This window comes from Apteryx mantelli, chromosome 14, assembly GCF_036417845.1.
Source record: "Apteryx mantelli isolate bAptMan1 chromosome 14, bAptMan1.hap1, whole genome shotgun sequence".
Classification (NCBI taxonomy): domain Eukaryota; kingdom Metazoa; phylum Chordata; class Aves; order Apterygiformes; family Apterygidae; genus Apteryx; species Apteryx mantelli.
The window spans coordinates 18,116,128-18,138,861 of NC_089991.1; the positions used below are offsets into that span (position 1 = coordinate 18,116,128).

Below are 22,734 nucleotides of genomic sequence, written 5' to 3' on the forward strand. Positions count from 1 at the left end.
CATGCTGCAGAATTAATTTGAGATTGGTGATAACTGCAGAAAATTAGATTTATGTTAATTGTAAAGTTTCTTTTTCTTTTTCCTGCAGAGTTTCCCATTCCAAGTCCTAGCAGCATCCCAAAGAAGTAAACCTGCTGGCACATGTCACCCTCCAATGCCGCTTCTCTCTCCTCACAGCGTAAGACCTCCTTCTTCTCATTCTGGCAGCAGTTTGATGTCTGGGCAGGACGTTTTTCACCTGTTGGTAGCTGCATACCCGTCAGGGGGAGGCAGACTGTGGCTGCAGTGTGTGGGGCTGCAGCCGATGCCCAACTGCCGCTCAGGTGCCCCCACACCCAGCTCCGAGCCCCAGCGAGCGCGGAGTTTGTCTGGGCTTACTCCATCTCCAGCACACGAGGGCTGCCCTCTATGGTTTTTTTGTTTAACAGATTGGTGGTACTACTTCCCAGGAGCAGGACCATACCACTGGCCATCCCGTGGGAACTGCCAATGAACAGGCTACAGAAAATGCACTAATGCCTTCTCCTCGGCGAGGACCTTGCTAGGACTCAACAAGTGCTGGCAGGACAGCCCAGAGAAGCTTTTGCTGCCACTGCTCTTCTTTCCGACTGTTTTCCTATCTCACCTTTTCCCCTCTCTCTGTGTATCCTGAGCATCCATCTTCCCATTCCCACTGAAACAAGGAAGCAATGTTATTCTGAAATCCTGTGAGACTACACAACCTCTCCAAACACGAAACCGGGCTCAGACCTCCCAGCACCAAAGAGTGGCACCTAACCTAACCTCCTCCTTCTCCTGAGAAGCAGCCTGGTCTGCTCAAAGCACCAAAGCTGTGATAGTTACTACAGGTGGTCAGCAATGATAGGGCGGTCCAAGTAAGTCCCATTCTCTAAAGAAGTCAGCACAGTAAGTATTTTGGGAGACTTCTAGTATTAATTTTAAGGAACAGTCACTGACTGTGACTAAATAAGACTCGTATGTATGCTGGTAGTGCCATGAAAAAAAAGCAATTCCAGACAAAGCAAAATGATAATGTGTTTTTGGTCAGAAAGATTTGTGTAGTGAAAATTAATGGAACTGAGTGGTATCAGCTATACCCCATTCATCTTGTCTGTGGCAAGAGAACAAGATCCTCAGTGTATTTGCAGCATAATGTCTGACATTCAGGTCACAAGCCATAATTTAAATTTCTCCAAGTTCTTCTTTGTTCAACGTACTAACCATTTGGAAGTGGTTCAAGGAAAATCCCTGAGAATTCTCCTTCCAGCTGCTTCAGACAACTCTCTAGCTTCTGTAATTAGTAGCTTAATGAGTTAATGGCCATAGAAAGCTTTGAACATGCAGAGCCCTCCACCATGCTGCTCCAATGACGTATCGTGCATCCCACGATGGGGTTCGTGGCTCCAAATGGGTGGCAACACAAGAGCTGAATCTGCTACAATTGAGAGGCATAGAAGTTCAAAATGAGCTTGCTTTCTGGGCAGCTTTTGAAAATTTTAGGAGTGCTTTTATTAACTTAAGGATCCTTTTGGAAAACGCTTTCACGCAAAGAGATCACCTTCCTCATGAGGCGTGACACATGCTTACATAGCATGTAGAAACAGCGTGGGAATGGTATACTTTGCTGGATGTGGGGAGAAGAAAAGGACTGAAGAAACACATACGCTTGAAAAGGGTGCGATTTCTGTAAAGTAAAACATTGCTTTGCCCTTTCCTGTTTGACAGTGGTGTTCTAATGGGGGCTGCTCACTGCTGTAAACCTGAGAGCGTGGTCCTCATCTTTCCTGGTAGCTCATACCGCAACTCCCAATGCTCAAAGTGTCCAAGCCGGGGTTGGTGCCCACCGTCTTTCTGGGAGATGATGTCTGGAAATATAAATCTGCTACTAACATGCAACTACCACCTTAGGTGGGTCCCCCCAAACTCTTGGGGCAACTAGACTGATAAGTGCTGAGGTATTCGTAGAGGTGCCCAAATCTATCGTGACAGGAAGATACTACCGGCACATCACAACACAATGCGGACAGGAGCCAAGGGGGCGATACCTGAGCCCGGGCAGGGGCCAACAGCAGCAGCAGCAGCTTCGTGCCACATGAAGCCCCAGATAACGCGTGCTGCTACCGGTGGCCGGCCTGCCTTCGACTGCAGCGCACCAGATCCCGAGCAGAGCACAGCAGGAACCAGGACTTCCCAGTGGCGATGGGAAACGACATATTCCAGGGGCTCTTCTGGGGCTCAGCAGGGGAATTTATTCAGTCACACTTGGAGAGGGTGTCATAAGCAACCAGTGTAGCTGATAACATGACTCCTCTTTAGGGACCAGCAAAGGTATCTAAGGCTCAAGGTGTTACAGAGACCTGGTTGCCCTCTCCTGTCCTCCCAAGCGTGGTCTCCTGCCCCTAAGGCAGTTGTGTGCGCTCCCTGCACTCCCGGCCTTGCACCTCTCCCCCTGGATCCGCCAAGGCTCAGGAGCCCAGCGCGCGCGGACGCCCTCCCCGCGCTCGGCAGCACAGCCCCTGCCTCTCCCTGCCACACGCTGGTGCCGGGGGACTGTCCCAGGGTATGCAAGGAGGCAGGGGAGAGGGAAGAGGCAGGTGAGGGACCATCTCGGTCCTGTGAGACCTGTTCCTGGAGCTCCCAGCCTCGAGACCACCCTGCTGAAACCAGCAACGCCACTTGGAAAGAAAGGTACTGAACATGAGGGAAAAATACCACTAGCTAGCCCAGGTAAGAGCTGAATACATCATTTGTTTATTTTCAAGTTGTCAAAAACACACTCATTTTTGATGGAAAATGAAGGCGGCAGAGTGATCACATCATTACTTCAATAGTTACATTGCACCGAGGTGCTGCGTGGTTATCAGTACTGTTGTGGCATTGGCAAGTCTAGGTCTGTCTAGAGACCACTTCCAACAGGGGGTTTTAAACACTAGTTCACTTATTTACTCAGCAAATGCATCACACTAATCTATTTCAGGTCTTTCAACAATTTTTTTTTAGAATACTTTAAAAGATGATTTGCATATACCATCACCAAACTGCCCCAAACCTACTACTTTTAAATATTCTATCACCATTCAATACAACATTCAATAAAAGGAAGGATGCAAAATTAACATTTCCTGCATTGTCAAACTGATTAAAGGTGCAGCTCAGAAGAGAGAGGAAACACATGGTCAAGTGTAGTTTCCTGTATGTGTCTATAAATAGCCGTGTGATAGGGTTTATACGGCGTTCGGCTGAGACATCTGCACAATTTCTGTCCTCCGTTTGGCTCAGGCGTAAATGAAAGGGACTGCGCAGCGCAGCCAACAGCAAAATATGTCTCCCCTCGAGTAAGGGCTGTTTGAAAATATATAGTGTGCTCCTGCTAAATTAACTGGAGCTAATGAGAGATTGCTACTCACTGAGCTGGGAGAAGGCCACTGAATCCTTATTAATATACGAGTAACATTGAAATGACCCTTCTCCTCCCGATGCTGCTTCTCCGCAGGTGAAAACTCCAGGTGAGAAATCCCCCCCAGCACAGAGCCGGCGACATTGCACAGAGGTCTCTCACATACAACATAAGACACTGGCTTATTTTTTTCAGAGAATGGTTCCTGCTGGATTGAACTTAACCTTGCAAGTATTTAGCAGCAGTGCAATAAATACAGACCAGAGCCTGGCTGTGCCTCACGTCAGCCACAGGAACCGAGCAGAGACCCCGTCACGTATCTCCTGAATTGTCCAAAGTAAGAAAGCAGGACTTTCAGCCGTGCTTCCCAGCATTTGGGTTATTTTCTCTTGTTTCTTTATGACTTGTTCTTCCCTCTTCATTACCGATCTCACCGACTTCACTGAATTTAATACAAAATCTAAGCCTGCTTCCAACCTGCTCTAAAAGAGAAGGATGGGTGTGAAGATGCTCCAGTCCGGGAGAGGCACTTGACGGGGACAGCTCGTCCCCGGGTGCGGTGGCTGCGTGGGGCCCCCCAGCCCTGCGCGAGGCTCCCGGCCCCGACTGCACACCTGGGCACGCTGTGACATCTAGTGGCCAGTGGCCCGGACAGCCCAGAGAAGCTCTGTGTTTCGCAGGTGTGTTGCACACTCCCTGGACAAACATTTACTACAGGCTCTTCAGACTCATCCTAAGGTGCAACTATATATTTATGTAAAACTATACATAGAGCATGATGGTTATTTCTATTTAGGCCAATCTGCTAAGACTTCTATTTCAAAGTATACCATAAACATGATAAGGGCAGAAAAAAATCAGTTTGCAACACAACCAAAACCCATCACCTATTATGCACAATATTTCACATATATCCCCTTAACCTGGGGTGTTTGGGAAAGAAACTATTAAAAAGCAGCATGCCAGGGCTTCTCAAATAGATTCAACAACTAGAGGAAGCTAAAATAGATGGAAACAGAACTGTAAATTGTTCTTTTTGTCCTGTATCCCTAGGCAGACTAATATAATAGAGGGTTCCCAGGAGTTACCAGAATACAAATAATATATGAACAATAATGAAGAGTGAGCCATTCCTGCAGATCCTCTAGGAAGATTTTAGGCATGATAGGACATATGGAAAAACTTCCATTTTTGCATAAAAAAATGAGGGGGTTGGGTACGTGGCAACCTGACGTCTTCCATTAATATTAGAAACACAGAAAACTAGAATGACAGTACTGCCATTGTACTAAAACAACTACTATTTTCCTTACTCGAACATGTTTCTCTTCCAGTTTGTTGGCGGGGGAAGTGGTGCCAGGAGAGCAGGATACTTGTGCTGGGTGGCCAGAAGGCCTCTGTGGCCATGGCCACTGCTGTGCTCTCTTGCATTAACAGCTGCGCAGGTGGGTATTCTCACTAAAACAACTCTTTCCCTTCTCTTTTTTCTCACTAAATTGTAACATCCCAGCGCAAACAGCCAACACCAAGCCTGCTTCCGTCTGGAGAGGTGTCCTGCACAAACCCTTGCACTGCTTCCTCTGCTGCCCATGACCATCCTCTGAACACTGCTGCAACGGGCACTAAACCTCCCAGATCCTCATGCTCTGCCTCCCATTCCCACAGGCCACTTCCCACTGGTGGCCCACGACCTGATGAAATGGCCCGGCTCATTTTTCCTCCAGCTTCATCACCTTTCAATGTGTTTTTTCTCGCTGACATCACCCCTCCGGGCCCCTCAAGTCCCACAGTACTGACTGAAGGCCCAGAATGATCCTTTTCCTCTCCATACAGCCTTCAACACAAAGAGGCTTTCTAGAAGTAAATATCATTGATGATAATAACAGTCCAACTAGGAAAGACAGCAGGGAGGCCCTGACCACCAGAAGGCCAGAAAGAAACAAAGATTGGAACCAAGATTTTGTTGGGGAGAAATCAAAAGCTGTCTTGGTCAGGAGCCCCGCTGCTGCAGCGCGAACCCCAGTGAGGCACCCGAAGGACCTGAACCCCAAAGGGCTGCCAGGCTCCCAACTCCAGCTGCAATCGGCGGGTGTTAGGCACCAAAATCCCTTGGTGAGAATTAAACAGCCCTTTCCTGGTAATTAACTGCTTGAGAAGGAGTTTGTCCCTTGTTGGTTTAAATGGACATTTGAGACAATCGTTTTCCATAGCTTTCCTTTTTTCTTTTTTTTTTGGTCTATTTCCTAATTTATCCATCTCAATATTTAATCCTTTTTCCAATAATCAGAAACAGCTGTTGTGGAGGAAGCAGGAATGGAGCATGGGGAAAACTACAGGCTCTTCACTGAGGCAGCCAGGCATCAAGTGACTGACTTCAACAGGCAAACCCGTCCCTAGCTGGAATAACGGAGGCAGATCCTGAGCCCAGCTTCATGCCAGAGCAGGTCACACTATGGGCTGGTAGTGCAGATTGGGACAGCAAGAAGTTCAGCCCTCGGACAATACTGTGGCCCAGCACACTTTCCCATTCTGCTGACTTCTCCGTATGAGCATCATTCACTCTGATTTATGTTATTTCCCTTATGTGTTTCTGCAGTTCTTAATAAAGCTTTGAAAATCAGAGTTTTAGCTATAATCTCCACACAACAGTCCATCCTGAGTCTGAATTGCTGCCTCTGAATTTTACACTCCTTGCCAAGGACAAAGACTTGCCACTTACTGTGAAAAAAACAGGTAGGTCATTAGTTTTGTCCCCCTGGTTTATATGGTACCATGCAGAGAGGGAAGGCAGCTGCTGTATAAATCACTTTGAAACATATCTTATATTCAGCTTAGCTCTGTGTTTCTCCGACTCAATAGTTCATTCAAACAATACACTGATTCTTGCACCTATTTCTCAGGATCTTGATACACAGTTATCAGCAAAAAATGGCGATTTCCATGACCACTAGGAAAACACAACCTGTATCCCAGTTTAGATCCAGGCCTAAGCTTTCCTCAGGATTGTGTCATGTTTCTGAGAGTTCTTTTAAAGGGAAGGAGCATGAGGAGAAGCCAGGATTTCATCCTCAAGTGCTCAGATATGATGGTGAAGGGGACAATATATCTACCTAGAGAGACAGCTCTCATCTCCTCTGCACTAAGTGAAAAAGGTCCAGTAACCTTCCCTTCCCAGGTAAATACTGAGTGCAAGGCGCTCCTGGTGTCACCTCCAGAGCCACGGCTGTAGCTGCGCAGAGACACAGCAGCCAGATGGCATCGAACACAGTTTTGTCCATTCACTACCACTTCCAATTTTTTTTCATCCCAACAGCAATCACTGCTGGTATTTGACCGTCTCAAACGGCCCTGCCAACATCACGCAGAAGCCGAGGGCGCTAAAAGCCCACATGCAGCTGGGGTGATGGACTAGCAGCCATGCCATTACACAACCGCGTTGCACGTTCACCTCCGCCTCCTCTCCCTCCTTTGGCGAGGTTTTATTTAATATCTCACCCTTTTTTTCAGACTTTGTTCGATTTCATGCACCATCATCAGTGACATATTCAATATTAGCTTGAATAATGATGCAGAAATTAAATCAATAGGCTTTGCCTAACAAATAGAAAGGCCACATCATGCAAGGCTGGGTAGCATAAGTCAGGGAAATCGACTGATTGCTGTGCTGTTTGTTGAAAGAGGAGAACAATCACCAAATATGACGAGTAAAACTGAGAAAAAAGGTCAGATTTCAAGAGGATGATAGATTTTGTTTGAGATTTGGGACCCAGGAAAGAAAGCTGGAGCCCATCATGTAGTGCACAGGCCCAGGCCTCTTAGCATGAGCTCTGTTTCTTAAAATACACAGATCCTGCCCCATTTCCGGAAGATGATGGAAACGGTAGTGAGATTTGCAATGCTGTCACCCTAAAAAGCAGAACCATGAGGTCTCTCTGAAATCAAGAAGGCTAAAACCAGTCCTACTTAAGAAAAAGATACAAGTAAGCTGAGACTTTCAAGTGACCCCCAGGTTCCAGCAGCCAGAAAAGACATCAAGCGCCGTGGTAGAAACCTTACCAAGCTGCCAATAGCACCTTCCCTGCACCTTTTACCTTTCGTAAGGCTTTTTTTTAATGCATAAAACAACCAGTGCAGCATAGAGGCCAGCAAATGATGGCTTCTTCCTGCCGGGAAGTTTGGAGTTGGCGGCAGTGCCTGGCTGTGTGTCTGTACCACAGCAGCCCCCACCACCCCAAAAGCAAAGCTGAGCCTTTTGCACTCTGTTTATGGTATCAGAAGTCACATGCAAAATGTTCTTATGGCAAATTTCTCATGGTGAATATCTGGCAACATAAGCCTATTCCCTTCTTATCATTTTTGACTTATTTCATCACTTCGATTTGCTAAAGATACAGAACTTTCCATCTAGAAAAAAACCACACAATTCCCACTTCCTTGAAGACCTGCATGTGCCAATGGACTCTCAGTCCTGGCCTCAAATGCAATAAACTAATTGTGTTTCTCCTTAGCTCTCCCACTCGGCACACAGCCACAGTGACACAAAGCAATGAGAAATAAACTGACTCGAAACTTGGCTGGAGAGCATCTGCAAACAGAGAGTTGAAAACTCAGCTTGATTTATTTTATTGAGAGGCAAAGGACAAGAAATACGCTGCTATTCCCTATTGCAGTCCTGGCAAACGGCGCTCCGCAGCCAGGCGAGAGTCGAGCTGGCAGCGGCTGAGCAGCGGCAGACCCAGCGGGTTGCACGTTACAAGCGTGCAGCTGGGAGAGGAGGGCACTGCACTAATTTATTTTCTGAAGACATTCATTGCAACACCTTCCTCTCCTGTCCAGAGGATACAAAAACGTCTTACAACGAGTGATAATATAGAAGTCGCCATCTGAGATGCAGACACTTAATACCCTCCTGCAGATCAGGCATGGCTTTACCGGAGGATTTTTTCAGCATTGCAAAGCAAGTCTCTGGCAAAGCCAGGAATGGACTGGTTGAGCCCAGCGCAGTGGCACGGAGCTGCCACCGGCACGGCTATCCGCACTGGCACGACCAAGGAAAGGGGCCGCACTATGAACAGACCGATGCTTTAGTAAGAGGCACCAGTGTTTCCCAGCCCCTCCGCGGGAACTGCCACCAGCCCAGCGAGTGGGACGCCACGTTTTATCTAACCAACTACGGCTTCCCTGTCTTGGCCAGCTTGAGGAATTTTATGACTAACCACCTTTGAGAAGTATATTCAAATAAACAACACACGTACATATATTCATACACAAACACATACCTACCCCCCCCATAAGGAATCTCTAATTCCCATAAGGAATTTCAATTATTGCAAGGATGTTCACAGCTGAAGCTGTGCTCATAAACCCAGTACCAGCTGTGCCATGTATTTTCCTCCGAGAGCAGGCATAACTACAGGAACGCAGGTAACTGCTACCCTCTAGAGGAGAAGCCTCTGTCAAGCATTAATGGAAAAACTTACTGTATTACGTCGATTCAGAGAACGTCAGGTTTTGCTGTGGCATTTAATGCCATGCATATGGCTTTCAGAAGCTTAAGCATTAGATTTCAGTATGTTTAATAACTGCATTTTTTCTAAATTCCACCCCAAATCTATCACAATAAAATTTTCCATTTTCTGTCTGAATAAGCCTGAATAGAGCAGGAGTAGATCAGGAGAGGACAGCTAGACCCTTACCTTCACCATTTCACCCCCCCCCCCAAACCTCTTACTGCCTGTTTTTCAATAATAATACTAAAAAAATAGAATAAGCAAGGAAAACAAATAAACCTCTTCCTACCTTCCATGGGGAGAGTGAACCGAGCTGCATTACTGTCCCACACAGCAGTGATCACAGTGTCCCGGCCAAGGCAGCTGTGCTCGTCCCGCCGCGCGTCTGCTTTACGCAGGCGAGCTGGTGCCCGGGACGGGGGATCCCTCCCTGGGAGGCAGGGCAGCCGTCCGGCTCCTCTGCGCAGCCCCTCGCGGCTCATCCCAAAACACATAGTTCAAATCAGATGCAGGACAGAAAGGCAAGAAACAGGCACTACAATTACGACAGTAAGAAATCCTGAGATAAACTGGGGCATGGCTGAACTGAAGGGCCGAAATGTAAAGCAGATTTCTGAGCGCTATAAAGCGGGCACTACCCCAATACTGAGCTGTATCTTTACCACAGGCAAGGAGGAAAATATGCTAAATCCTTTATTTTAAAAGCAAAAAAAACCACCATTATATTGAATTCATTCTGGATGGAGAACAGGGATCTGAACACAATCTGAATTTATTTTGCAATAGTAAGTCAGACATGGTGAACCTGAACCAGAGCTGTTACCCACGGGAATATCGGGCTTCACCGTGGGACTGCTTCTGGGAAAGCAAACGCAGGCGTGAGAGCACAGGGCTGATTTCCACTTCTCCAGCCCCCCCCCAGCTGGGCAGCTTCCTCTTTCCTTGCCATTTGGGGTGGGCAGGATTAGAGGATGCTAGGAGGAAATAGGGGCTTTAGTGTAATTATCATCTGCTATGTACCCTTACTCACAGCTTTGGAGCTGTTCGTCTTCAGCTAAAATTCTCTGTGTTAGGCCATAGGCCAGGCATGATTTTCACTGGAAACATATTTAAAGAAATTCAATATGAAAGAATAACTCGGCCTTTTTTTTAACTATTTGAGAAATAATATACTTATGCCAACAATGATAACTGATTTTCTCAGCACTGAACATTCTAACCAATCCGAAAGTATTTTTTTAAAAAAATGAAGTGATATCTGGTGGAAGTTTTCAAAATTGGAATTAAGTTTGGAATTCAAGAAAACGCTGGACTCTGGACTTTCCCTCATGGCAAATGCCGGTTCCCACACCCTGCTGGCACCGGCATTGGGCAAGTTCCTTCGGAATCATGGAAAACAGCCAGGCCTCCGGCACTCACGGTTACAGCTTGCACAGGGGAAATATTAAATTTACAAACACTGTGGATGGGAAAAAGGACAAACTAGTCAGTGAACAGCCGACTTGACTGTTGACTGCCCATATTGCTGAGAGACCACGGCTGATCCCTAGGCGCAGTTTTCAGACACTCGCCAAACACGACAGACGCCTGGTGCTGCGGCACAGCTTATTACTGATTAATTCTGTGCTGCACAGTCTCTCACCGAGTAACAAGGTTAAGTGCTAATGAAGGGAAAACTGAAAACACTGCGGGTCCTCCTGCTTGCTAGCCGTGTATTGAAAACCAAAATAACTTCCAATGGGCTTCTAGTCTGGACACACTTCGGCATCCGCTTTGGAAGAAGACACTCAGATTGTTTCCAGTTACCCTAGCTTACGTGCACACTAACTCCAGAAAGGCACGCTGTTGTGATGAGAACAGAAACTAGCTCTCAATTTCTTCTAAAATAGGATTTCTGAAAGCACAGTCTTTTCTGGCCACCTTCCAGGAAAGGGAACTAGCAGATGTTGTCACCCCTTTCTGACTGGTGGTGGGACCTCCTGAAGAAGGCAGCAATTTTCCAGAAAGCCTGGAATTTTCCAGGGGCTGGACAGCCCCTCCTAGGATCTAGCTTGTGTGCTGTGGTTTCCCTGTTCCCCCTGCGTTTATTCTCCAAAGCTTTGGGACAGGCCCCTTCCCAAAATGCTCTTGGTCAAAACTGGAACAGAACTTTGGTGCTCATTTTCTACATTGTAATAAAGTGACCTTTCTTTCATAAGATCTTGTAAGTCTGAATAACATCAGCAATATCTGAACAGATTAACGTTACAGCCTGACAGTCAAAAACCTACTGTGACCATCCACGGGAAGCTTTCCACAACCTTTTTAAAAATCTCGAATACACTGCAGAGAAATGGAAAACCATTTGCCTTCATAATTGCCTTCTACTAGTCTCTTCTGAAGCACAAACAGAAAACGGGAAGGACCAAAATATTGCCGTCAGATGAAAAATACTGTTTGAGGAACACTGCCCCTGTTCCACTCAGCCATGGATGTGTCCCATGCTCCAGAGGAAGCCTTCACCCTAGCACCTCCCATTTGTCAACATATCGAGGAAAAATTTCCCCCAGCAAGGTGATATAACCCTCCCATTTAAAAGTCACTGGAGTTTCTAATTTCCTTGAGAATAAAATTGAGTGCAGTGAGAGCTCAAATACTCTTATGTGGATTCAGGTAACACTGTACTGCGAAGCAAAGAAATGCCCTTAAATATGTCCAGATAACTGTCCATTCTCCATGTAAGCAACCAGCCAATTATTTCCTGTATGGAGAAGTGCCCTGTATGGAAAAGGACCTTTCCTCAGGAAAGCAGCAGCTTGGTTTTTAGGTTCCTGGTTTTGTTTCAGTACTGTGTCTTTCCTGAGACAGTTCACGTCTACTGCACAACGCTACCTCGAGCACAGGCTTGTATCTGGCATAACGCTCCGAACATTATGGCTAACCTAGTCCCGAATGAGCTGTTTTTGCTGGTGAGCAAGTAGAAAAGGAGCACAGGCATTTTCTTGGTCTTTGGGGTGTTTTTTCCCCCTGCTGTTGGTAAGAGTCCTGGCAGGTACGTTATGGAAGAAACCTGCCTAGCGTTTGGGATCCCCGTTGGCTAGAAATGTGCACCTTGCCCTAAAGCACGAAGGTATCTGATCCCTGTGGCTAAGGCAGGACACTTCGTGCCTTATCCTCTGATTCCTGATCTTCTTGCCTGTCTGTTTCAGGGTTTAAAAAGTGAAGATTGCCCGTTGTGCTCCCCAGCAAATGCTGCATTTTGGACCTCAACTTTGCTCCAAAGGTCAGCAACCCAGGATGCAGCCCCTAACTTGACTTTCCTCAAACATTTCCATTACCTGCCGACGTGCCAGGCGCTGCCTCCCCTCCCGCACTGCCAGGACCCTCAGCCCGGGCTCCGCTGAGTTATTCATTTTCTGCACCGTTCCTACAGCTCCCCTTCACATGTCCCCAATCCACCCCCTTTCCGGGTCTCCATCAGCCGGGGACAGTGCCCACGGTGAGTTTCTGGCTCGGGGCAGCAAGGTCCTTCGCCCGCAACGCTGCTTTCCGACCCAGGGGCCCCTCGGTACAGCCGTGCCGTCCTCTGGGCTCTTTACACAGCCTTCTTATGGGCTGCTCTCAGATGACCTTGGGTGACCTGCTGTTTACCTACATTATCAGAAAACTTTTCCAGCCGAATCAGGGCAGAATTACCTAAAGAGCTGCTTTCCAAGCCAGTCCCTGTGCTTTTCCCGGAGGTTTCAGTGCGGTGGATGGGGAGCAGGGGCAGAGCACGCTGCTTGCCGAAGCCCTGCAGAGCAGCGCGGTGACGGCAGACCTGCCCCTCTGAAACCCCTGCTGTGCTTTTCCTTTTCGAAAGCTATTTTGGGTTGGAAGTTTGTCGTGTACTGAGCTGTAGTCCATGGAAACACAGCTTTGCTCCTTTCCCAGGGGAAACTGCAAGCCCTGTTCCCTCTGATATTTTATTTTAGTACTACATGTTACAGGCTGCCTCCTCTTCCCCCACCAGCCCCCATGTTTTATCAAGCAGACTTAAAGGCTTGTGAAATTGCTGTACTTCTGCAAGGAAAAGGTATATAGCTCTGCCCCTTGACTTAACCAAGTCACTGAGACTAGTCTCTGATATGTGCCCTATTGAATGCAATGAACATGGTGCATATAGAAAAGAGAAAAATTAGTCTTCTGAGTAGTTTAGAGTTAGTAATGAAAATTTCCTGATATTACTCAGGGATGGTGGAGTATAGTGGCCATCCAGATCTGAAGAACAGCAAACAAAATCAAGCCTGTTTATTACAAGAGTTGGGCTGAATCCCACCACCGCAGATGCCTCTCCTCTAATACGCCGTGATTTTCCCGCAACTGCAGGGCTTTTCAAGTTGTATCTTTACCACAAACTTCCACACTCTTGCACAATTAACATGTCAAGAATCGGCACCACTGATGAGTAGTTAAAGCGTGTCAGGACAACAGGAACAGAATACCCTATAGCTGCAGAGCTCTATCTTAAGGGTTGGGAATCTTCTAAACAGCCCTGATTTTCCAGCGAGTTGGACTCGGACAGGCCGGCAGCTCCGGCGCGTACGTGGGATGTCTGTGCTCCATCCCAGAAGGCGGCCTGACCCCAGCTTCCTTCCCAGACTCCCTGAACTCTCCGGCCCCCAGAGAAACAACGCTAGGGTATTTATAGCCTGTTTACAAAGACAGAGCAGCACATTTCTGGGCATCCCACACTGAGCCAAGCTAGAGGGAATTGCTGGGCTCCAAGGGCTGTAGGACAGCAGTCTGGGCAGCGACATGGCGGTGGGTTGTCTAGGTAGATGCTGGCACTGGAGAAGGAAATCAGATCAAAAAGAGCAGCAGGAAAACTTGATCATTTTTCCTCTCTTTAAACAAACTTCCCTGCTTCTTATGAGGCTGCCTTTCAGTGCCAAGAGGTTCAGTTTCCTTCTCCGGCAGGTGACCAAGGTCTGGAGGGCCAGTGGCACCCTGGCAGCACTGCAGGCTCCTCTTGCTGTGCCCCACTATGACCAGAGACCACAAGACCAGGAGGGACCATGGCAATGCAACAGTCTGATCCCCTGTGCAGTGTCCAGTGTGAATATCAGCCACTTTACAGCTTACTTTCTTGAATTGCAATTCTTGTGCTAAGCAGAACAATTCAGGAGCAATGGCCACAGTTATCATCATGTAAGTAATCAACCTTCTTCATCTCCTCCTTGAAGTTGTCTGGGTTTTATGCCTAGAAGTGCTTTTTGACCATCTTGTAATATGAAAAACAGGGTATATTGTTCCCTCCTTTCTTTGCACACCTTTTCAGGGTCGCTGATGCCCACATCCTTGCATCTCAAACACTTCTTAATGGAATCAGTATTATCATATATGTTCTTTGCTTACAAGTCTGCCCGTGCAGGCTCGGAGCCCCTAAGCCTCTGCTGCTGGCCACGGCTGCGGAGAGGATATCAGGTAGATGTCCCTTGATGTGAATCACTGTGAATGGACTAAAGCTCGTGCTGTAACACTCATGTTTCCTCTTTGCCATTCTGCCAACATGTACAGACCGGTGAGTTTTTATTGCAGTGAGCGGGTCTCACCGCAGACACTGTTCTAGCTCCTCAGCCAGATGCCGCGCCAGCCCCGTGACACCAGCTCACGCCGCAGCAGATGGGGCTCTGCGCGGCAGAACACTTGTTGGCATTCATCACCTTCCCTCACCTGCACGGCTTCAGACTGTGAACCTCTTTCTCCTTAGAGCTAATGAAGATTATTGTCAGGCTCCTCTGGTGCAGGCTCATTTCCAGCCATGTACACGCCAGTCCTGCTCCGCTCCACAGCCAGGAGGAGACTCAGCCCAGCTAGTCATTGCTCCCTGTTCTTCACAGTGTTTGGGATGAGGTGGAGAAGCAGTTGCATTGGAGCTCTTGCATTTGGTGCAGGCTGGTAAATATTACCCATGACCCTGTCCCTCATATTTAGGAAAAATATGTGCATGCTATTTTCTCACAACCCAGCCTAACTTGCATGCAACCGTCTGCTCTGGAAGGCCACTTGGGTCAAAATGAGTAAACACAAGCTGTTTCATCTCCCAGCAGGGAGCTGCACGTAGCTGCGTACTCGGACACAAGCACAGCACGCTCGCCAGAGGCCAGGCTACATTCGGCTGATACACACCATCGGGGAAACAAGGCCCCAGAAGGAGACCTGAAGCAATAAAAGTCTCCGGCAGTGACTGCAAGACTAGGAAGGTGGGAAATTCTCATTTCCAAATGAGCCAAACGAGCCCAGAGCCCACAGCAAGCAGGCGCAGCTGGCCTGGCCCTAATCTTCTGACTGGGAGAGGCGGGCAGTGCAGCAGTGCGAGGCGCCGCACTGAGCCCAGCACGAGCAGGGCGGGCTCGGCCCGCGCGAGGCGACACCTCTCTCCACTACTCAGCGGGCCAAGGCAGGACACTTGCTCCGTGCCGCCGATCGAGAGCCACCGAGCGCAGTCAGCAAAGCCATCATCCGCGTCCGCAAAGGGCTCCCCGCCGAGCGAGGAGGGAGCGAGCCGGACGAGCAGGTACAGCCTGCTCCCTGGGGCGTCGCGGCTGCCTCCGCACCTGCACGACCGTTGGCGGCCCGCAGCGCCCATCGCACGGCCTGTATCGCGACGCGCCTAGGGTGCAGCGCCGAGGGGCCGCGGCCCTGCCGACCCCGCACACGGGACCTCTCCTCCCACTGCCAGGGGAGCCCCAAACTGTCCTACACGGCCAGAACCGGTCCCTCGGGGCCAGAGGGTTTCCCAGGGAGAAGGGGCGTTATCTATAAGCCTTTACTCCACAAAAATCCCTGCTGGATGTTCTGCCTGAGCAAACACCGAGTAAAATCTGACAAAACAGGCCTTAAAATCCAGCTCAGACGTTACAGCTGCGGCAGCCCAGCTCAGAACAAGACTCATTTTAGCTCCAGAAACTGCAGTTAAGCCTAGCTGAGCCTAGAACATTTTGATAAAACCAAGAACGTTTGTTCATAAGAGATGGAGGCTTCCCGCTGGTCACGGCCCGCCGGCAGAGCTCCTTCACGCCTGGGGTCTGCCCGGCTCTCGGAAAGACTCTGTCAGCTGTGCCCGTAGCTGCTGCAGGTCAGCTGTAGCGCAGCAGAACAGGAAGGGCTCGGAAACGCTTCCACGTGGCCCAGGTGGACCTCACGAACCCCCATGACGTGGGCGCTGCTGCTGCGTGCGGAGGCCAGCCGCAGCCGCAGGAAAACAAGCCTCGTCACCTTAGGGCGAGGCTGGGCCCCACCGCGGACCGAGACCGGCGTCACCTTCCAGGCCGCCAAGCCGCACCGGCACACGGCACTGCTGCGGGCAGAGCAAGAGCTAAGGTACGCTCCATTTCCTTAGGGTTACGCACGGCTCCGGGTACAAGGGAGGGGCTGTTACCTGCCCGGTGTTTATTCCGCTACGGCAACACTGCAAAACAGTTGTCAAGGCAACCGCTGCTCTGGAAAAAGCCCCCTGGAAAGGAGGAGCCGAGTGCCAAAGGGGGCACCTGGCTCCGGAGGGGTGCCCAGCGCCGCGGGTGGGTATCTCCCCCTGCACGCCCATTAAAAACAGAAGGGAAGCGGTCCAGGACGCAGGCTTCATCTCCCGTGAATCCGGGAGGAGCCGGGTGGAACGGTCCTTGCATTCAGCACGAGCTGTGATTTATAGAAAAAAAAGAGGAGGAGCAAGCCTCAGACATGCCACTGGCTCTCTGCTTTCGAGCCCTTCGCGCTCCACGGTGGTTCAGCTGGCACAAAGTGATTTATTTCAGAGGTTCTGGCTTGTCCCCCCCTCTTGGCACTGTTTATATTATGTCTCAAAATAGAAACAAATGTTTGAAGCTCTCTGTAGGAATTTCTTCCTTTTTCAAATGCAATCCAGACTTCAAGGTGAAATGGAGGGATACCACGGCAGAACACTGTTCTAAATGATATGGCACTCAGTCTGTTGAATACATGCAATTTCTCATGTCCTGCTGGGCTTTCAGGTGTTGCTCGAGATCCGCCACATGGCTGTATTTGCTGCAACTCATCTGCTCTCAAACCGGTGCCAGGGACTGCAGGGCTGAGCCCCGTCTCTCCCCGTCTCGCCAGAAGCTACAACGCAAGGAAAGGGTCCGCGCTGCCCGTGGCGCGCTGCTGCGCAGCTCATGGTCCAAGGCCAGGTCTGATACAACACTCTGAGCCATTCTCACAGGATAAAAGGTTTTTAAGCCACTGGGTAAAAAGCACTTTCTGGGAAACGGGTGAGCAGGGTGTGTTGTTTAGGTGAGAAGAGGTGGAGGAAATAGGTCTTTATTTTCCTCTTTTCCTCTCCATTGACTCAAAAACACAAGAGCATTGAAGAGTTCCCTAATTTGTTCACTGGAAAGACTTATCACAACACTGTTTTTAAAAGAGAACAGATGATTGAATAATTGCATAACATTAGGTGTAAATTGCATAATATTAGGCAGAAGAATAAGTATCTTTTGCTCTACTGAGTATGGCTGCTTTCTTTGTATGAACATTGGTTCATGGCCATTACGTAGAGGAACTAATACTATCTCAGGCATGATTGATTCAGTCATGGTAGCTTATAATGTCTTTTTTGTTGTACAGGAAACAATAAAATTATACTATGAACAATTAATTTGACAAAGTAACAAGTTTATAATGCCTAATTTTCCCCCATCTTTCTCTAAAGTAACAGTCTATCAAACACACTACATTAAAAACTAATTTTTCTCCTCTGACAAATAACAGACTACATTTAGTGTCTACAGAGGCTGCAGTTTAATCCATATCACTGGTAACCACATGCATGTCAACTCAGCCCTTGGGATGAAAGCACAGACTTTCGGGGCACATGAAACAGGAGACAGGAACAACTTTGGCCAGATCAGCTGCCAGACCTACTATTAGGAAAGGTACAATAGAATCAAACAACCTTCAAGAAGAGAGGTACAGATTTCAAAAAAAATCCCATTGTCTTGTATTTGGAAGAGAAGACAATCTCTGAGTGTTTGTAAGATAGCCATAGCTTGGAATTTTAAGTATTATGTAAATTGTGTCACCCTGGAAAGGGAGAGGCTGAACTGAATCAGGAGTATGTATTTTTCATAGGAAACTACTGAAATTATTTATATTTTTTGAACTGTGTTCAAACATAAAAATATTTTTATGTATCATTTCTCTCAATCTGTATGTGTGCACGTGTATATATATTCTCCAATTAATATTGTGACTACTAAATGAGAAACCCCATGTTGCAACAGACTATAGTCCTGAAACAACAAATACCTAAACTCTGATCCCAGAAGACTCCCTGATCATGCTGAACCTTATTTATACTGTTTGATCAAATATACACCAGAAATAGTTGTAATTTATGTTTTGGTTATTGTTTTTCCAGAAGAAAGAGACCAATTGTTTGGAAAAATAAAGTCATTACTTTTGTTTCTCAGTAATAGTTATGCTTTCTGGATACTCACTGTCTTGTTCATGTTGTATGTACAAAGACTCAACCATTGAAACAAATGGTAAAACTCTCACCACTTCCAATGGACCATAAATGGTAGTCTGGAGCGAAGCTCTCCAGAATTGCAAGTGATAACCATAGGTTTGGTGCCACTGTACCATCTAGCTCAAACTCCTGTACTCCAATACAAAAGAGTCATAATCAATCCAAATAAATTAAGGCTATGATTTTCAAGGCAGTCAAAGGGTCTTGGAAACTCAGACTCATAGATCTTACATGGGAATAAAACTCACAACTTCCCATGCCTCCACTGAAAATGCCACATTAATGGTAGCCTCTTTGCTCCACCTTGCAGAAGGAGCGTATTGTTCCTCACTGGCAGCATTAACAGACTTCCACATTAAAACTTAAATTCAGCCCAGATCACAACCTGCCTCTAGTTTCGATGCACATTTAGAGAATTGGCCTCCGTTCATTTCACAAGGTGAGCGAACACCTCAAGCAGAAATGGGCTGTTGCAGCCACGTGAGCAACCCAAAGCACAGTGATGTGTCTCCATCCTGGGGATTTTGGGGTGCGCTGCTTACACAGCTCATGGGCACAGGGTCCATCGACAGCCCCAAACACGGCAGGTGACAGCCGGGGCCAGGGTCCCTCTGGGGAGCCTGGTCTGAAGCAAACAGAGACGGGGCTGGAGACGGGCCACTTTTGCCAATGGTGGATGGACCTGTGAGCAACCCTCAAACTTCTTAAAAAATTATTTAGAAAGCCATTTTAAGTGAGGAGAACATTTATTACAGCCATGATCAGTATAGCTCATATTTATTTTATGCTGGGGATGTTTTAATTAACTGCAAGACTAGTCTAGTGCCCCCTACCAGCTGAAAGAAAACGGTCATCTCACAGGAGAGTTGCTGCAGCCATGGTGCTTGAGCTACCTACGTCCTGAAGAGAGGGTCCAACACGTTCATTAGGGAAGTAGCTGGTGCTCTCCAGCCTCTCTGAAGGGGGGAAGAGAAAGCAAGAGTGCCATTTCTGGGATGCCTTCAGCTCCCCGGTGGGGATGGAGATCATGTGTCAGAGAGGAAGAACAAGATGTCAGGTCCAGCATTTGCCTCCTTGCGAAAGGGTCAAGGCTGCAGAACAGTCCCCAAACCCTGCCATTTCCCAGGTTCTCGTCAGGACCAGGGTACAGAGCTGCTGCCCAGAGACACTCAGCTCAGGGGGAAAAAAGTGGAGCAGAGCCCATGGTAAGAGCAGGTCTACACCACCCCAAGGACGAGTCCCAAGCCTGAAAGGCCCAGGGGCCTGCAGGCTAAGAGCTAGCGCATGGACAGAGATTTCTTGGAGCAACTCAAGACTGTCTCACCAGTCCCCAGCAAAGGACCAGAAGCTGGAAGATTATGGAGGACAACGGTGGATCTGAGTCTAGCATACTCTTCTGCATGGCCACAGAATAAAAAAACTTCTTATTAATTAAAAAAACAACAACACAGAAACCTGTTTAAAGGCACGTTTGGAAAAGCTGGCTGGCAAGGTGCCCGTTTTTTAGCCTGTTCTCAAACTTCAGCTGTCTTGCTGTTGATAAGCCTTCAATAAAGCCTTTATTAAATAAATAAAGGTTAATAAAGCCTTTTTTAAACCCTAGGTTAACAGTCTTAAAAATCTATTAACTCTGGGGATGCACTGCAAATACATTAAAAATGCACATTTGCACTTTCCAATACACGGCCTAAGAGCTTTGTTTATAAGGCTTCTTATATAGCTAGCCAGCTAGCTTAGGTATTATTTTTCACATGCTTTAAAGGCTTCCTGAAAAACAATGCAGGCATGATGTATCCAAGTTACTCCTTAAAATTGTCACCTCTGGTTGGTATCGCCACCCTTCATGTGTCACATGCTTTGCTACGTTCATTGCAGAGACACATGTAACAGGAACGGGCTGCCCGGACGAAGGCACCTGCCTGGCACAGGTTCCTCTCCGCAGCAAGGCGAAAGGCCGCGGCAGCAGCTGCTGGCCAGCCCGAGTCCTTCCCCGTCCCGGGTGGGCTGCGGGGCCGCGCCGTGCTGCGCGGGAGATTGGCACACACAGCCAGCCACGAGCGCTGCCGGCCGGAGGAGAGCAGAACCGGACCTTGGCCCCACCAGCATCGGCTGCTTCCCCAAGCCCCAAATCCCGCGCGGCACCGACCGCCCCGGCCCCGACTTGCCAAGGCCGTCGGGTCCTTGCTGAGAGCAGCCAGGCTAAAGCCAGTTTGCAGGAGAGGGGAGCAGGGTTTGCTTGCCAGCTGCACACTGTTTGCTGGCTCCTTCAGAAGTTAAACACGTATCTGCCATGTGGGCATGGATGAACCTCCATGATCTGGTGCCTCAACGCACAGGCAAACACAACTGTTTTCCCCTAACGCGTAGGGAAAACACGTGCAAAGCCCTGCTGGCTCACACGACTCACAAGCCGCTCAGCCCTTCGGCATCGTGCCCAGCCTCTGCAGGCACCGCTTTGCTAGCGCCCACGGCTTGCGCGTTCTCCTTAAAGCACAAAGGAGGAACCTAGAGAGAGAATTCCTTGGATTTATCTTAGCTTGTGGTAAAACAAACAAACAAACCCCCCAAAACAACACAAAAAATCTTTTAGGAAACTGGCTTTGCAGCAGTCACCCTGAAAGACTTTCCAGTTTTGCTTTGGCCTGTAGATACCAATCACACTTCGCTCAAGGAATACCATGGAGATGCTGATGTTAAAGAGCAAAATTGGAAAGCTGAAGGGTCAGTACCCTGAATACAGGTCAGGTTCTTGGATCATAGTCATGGTCTTGGAACAATCTGATATTATTCTTTTTTTTTTAAAGAAAAAACATTATGAAGCTCAATAACAACAATCTGGTGTTTTTTTTTTTTTTTTTTTTTTTTTTTTTTTTTTTAAGACAAGGCAACATGAAGGTCAAAATTTGTCTTCAACTAGAGAAGCAAACTGTTTCTAAGGGTTTCTGCAATGGGTTTGCATTTTTTGAGGTCAAGGAGTTCCCAGTTCAAGCCAAACAATACAGTACATATTTTTTATCCAACAAACACAAGTGGCTGTTTCCATATGATTTCACAAGCCGGTGCATCAGGAAGTCGCCTGCAAAGCACAGGCCGCAGACGAGCATCAGCAGGAGCGCGGCCATGCGTGCTCCTCAGCAGTGTGCGGCCCCAGCCCGCCTGCCACCTCCTTCCAGCTGCCACCCGGAGCAGAGGTGCTGACGTTATGCATCAAGCAAACTGGTCTGCCTCTGCAGGGCGCCCAGCAAAAGCTAACGAGCCTCGGCAGGCATTAAACAGTGTAAACTCCATGGAGTTTGGAGTTGCAAAGCTCAGCTCTTGATCTAACCCCTAACGACATGCAACAGCCTCAGATTTGATGCAGACAGAACTTGGGCAGATGGAATAATTGTAAAGCTCAGATCTAAATTTGGAAGCTGTCCTTTCCCATATGATAGGGGTTGGTTTCACCCACACTTTGGTTTAGGCTCATGCCCGCAGACAGATACACTAGTATTTTTAATGGAATATCAGCAGAACAAGCTGGATCAGGATTTTGGCCTGCCTTCATGCTACTGCTTGTAATCACTCATTCCTTTACAACAAGCTTTATATAGGTTTCTTTCATTAACCCTGATCTTGCTCTTATGGGCACAGATTTCCAGACTGAAAGGATCAAAATGGAGATTTCATCCTTTTTACTCATTTTAGTAAAGTTTCTTTCAGCTACCTATTCTCTGATTTTGCTTAAACTGTTCATTAGACCATTGGCAAACATCAGCAACACACAACAGCATAACTGCAACAAAACTGGACAGAAGAAATAAAATATCCATTGGAACAGGAATTCCTTGTGCTACCTTTTGCAAAATTGGCTCTGACTGCTGTCAGTGCAGGCAAAAGTTGAGTAATGAATTTTTTTCCCTGTACACTTCAAGCTTTAGACTTCAACTTAAAAGTAACCTCAGCATTGCTTTCTAATGTTGGGCTAACTGCAAAAATCATTAACAGAATATGACAATACTTTTCATATTCAGAGATGTCCTGGAAAGAAATAGCTTCACAGCCACAACTTCCGCATCAATTTCACTCTAAAAAACTACCAGATTTGAAGTCAAAGCTCTGGAAGAATTTTGTTGTACTCCCCTACCAAATATTTTTCACTGATTCAAAGAACATATGCAGCATAACATATGCAATATACCAGGTTTTAAGTCTGCAAGTTCCTTCTAGCAACAGCTGTCCTGTAAAGAAGTTTTATTGCAGTGCTTTCCATAAGCATTGATTTTATCCTGCCACGCAGCTGCCACAGCTCCCCTCCCCACGCCGGCTATCAGCGTGTT

The 22,734-nt window shown here is 47.7% G+C and overlaps 1 protein-coding gene across 1 annotated transcript in view; it reads right to left on the reverse strand.

The window, feature by feature from the left end:
* LOC106493558 (rho GTPase-activating protein 7-like) overlaps positions 1-22,734 on the reverse strand; it is a 76,779-nt gene that overhangs the window by 53,390 nt on the left and 655 nt on the right. The gene's annotated exons all lie outside the window — the stretch shown is intronic.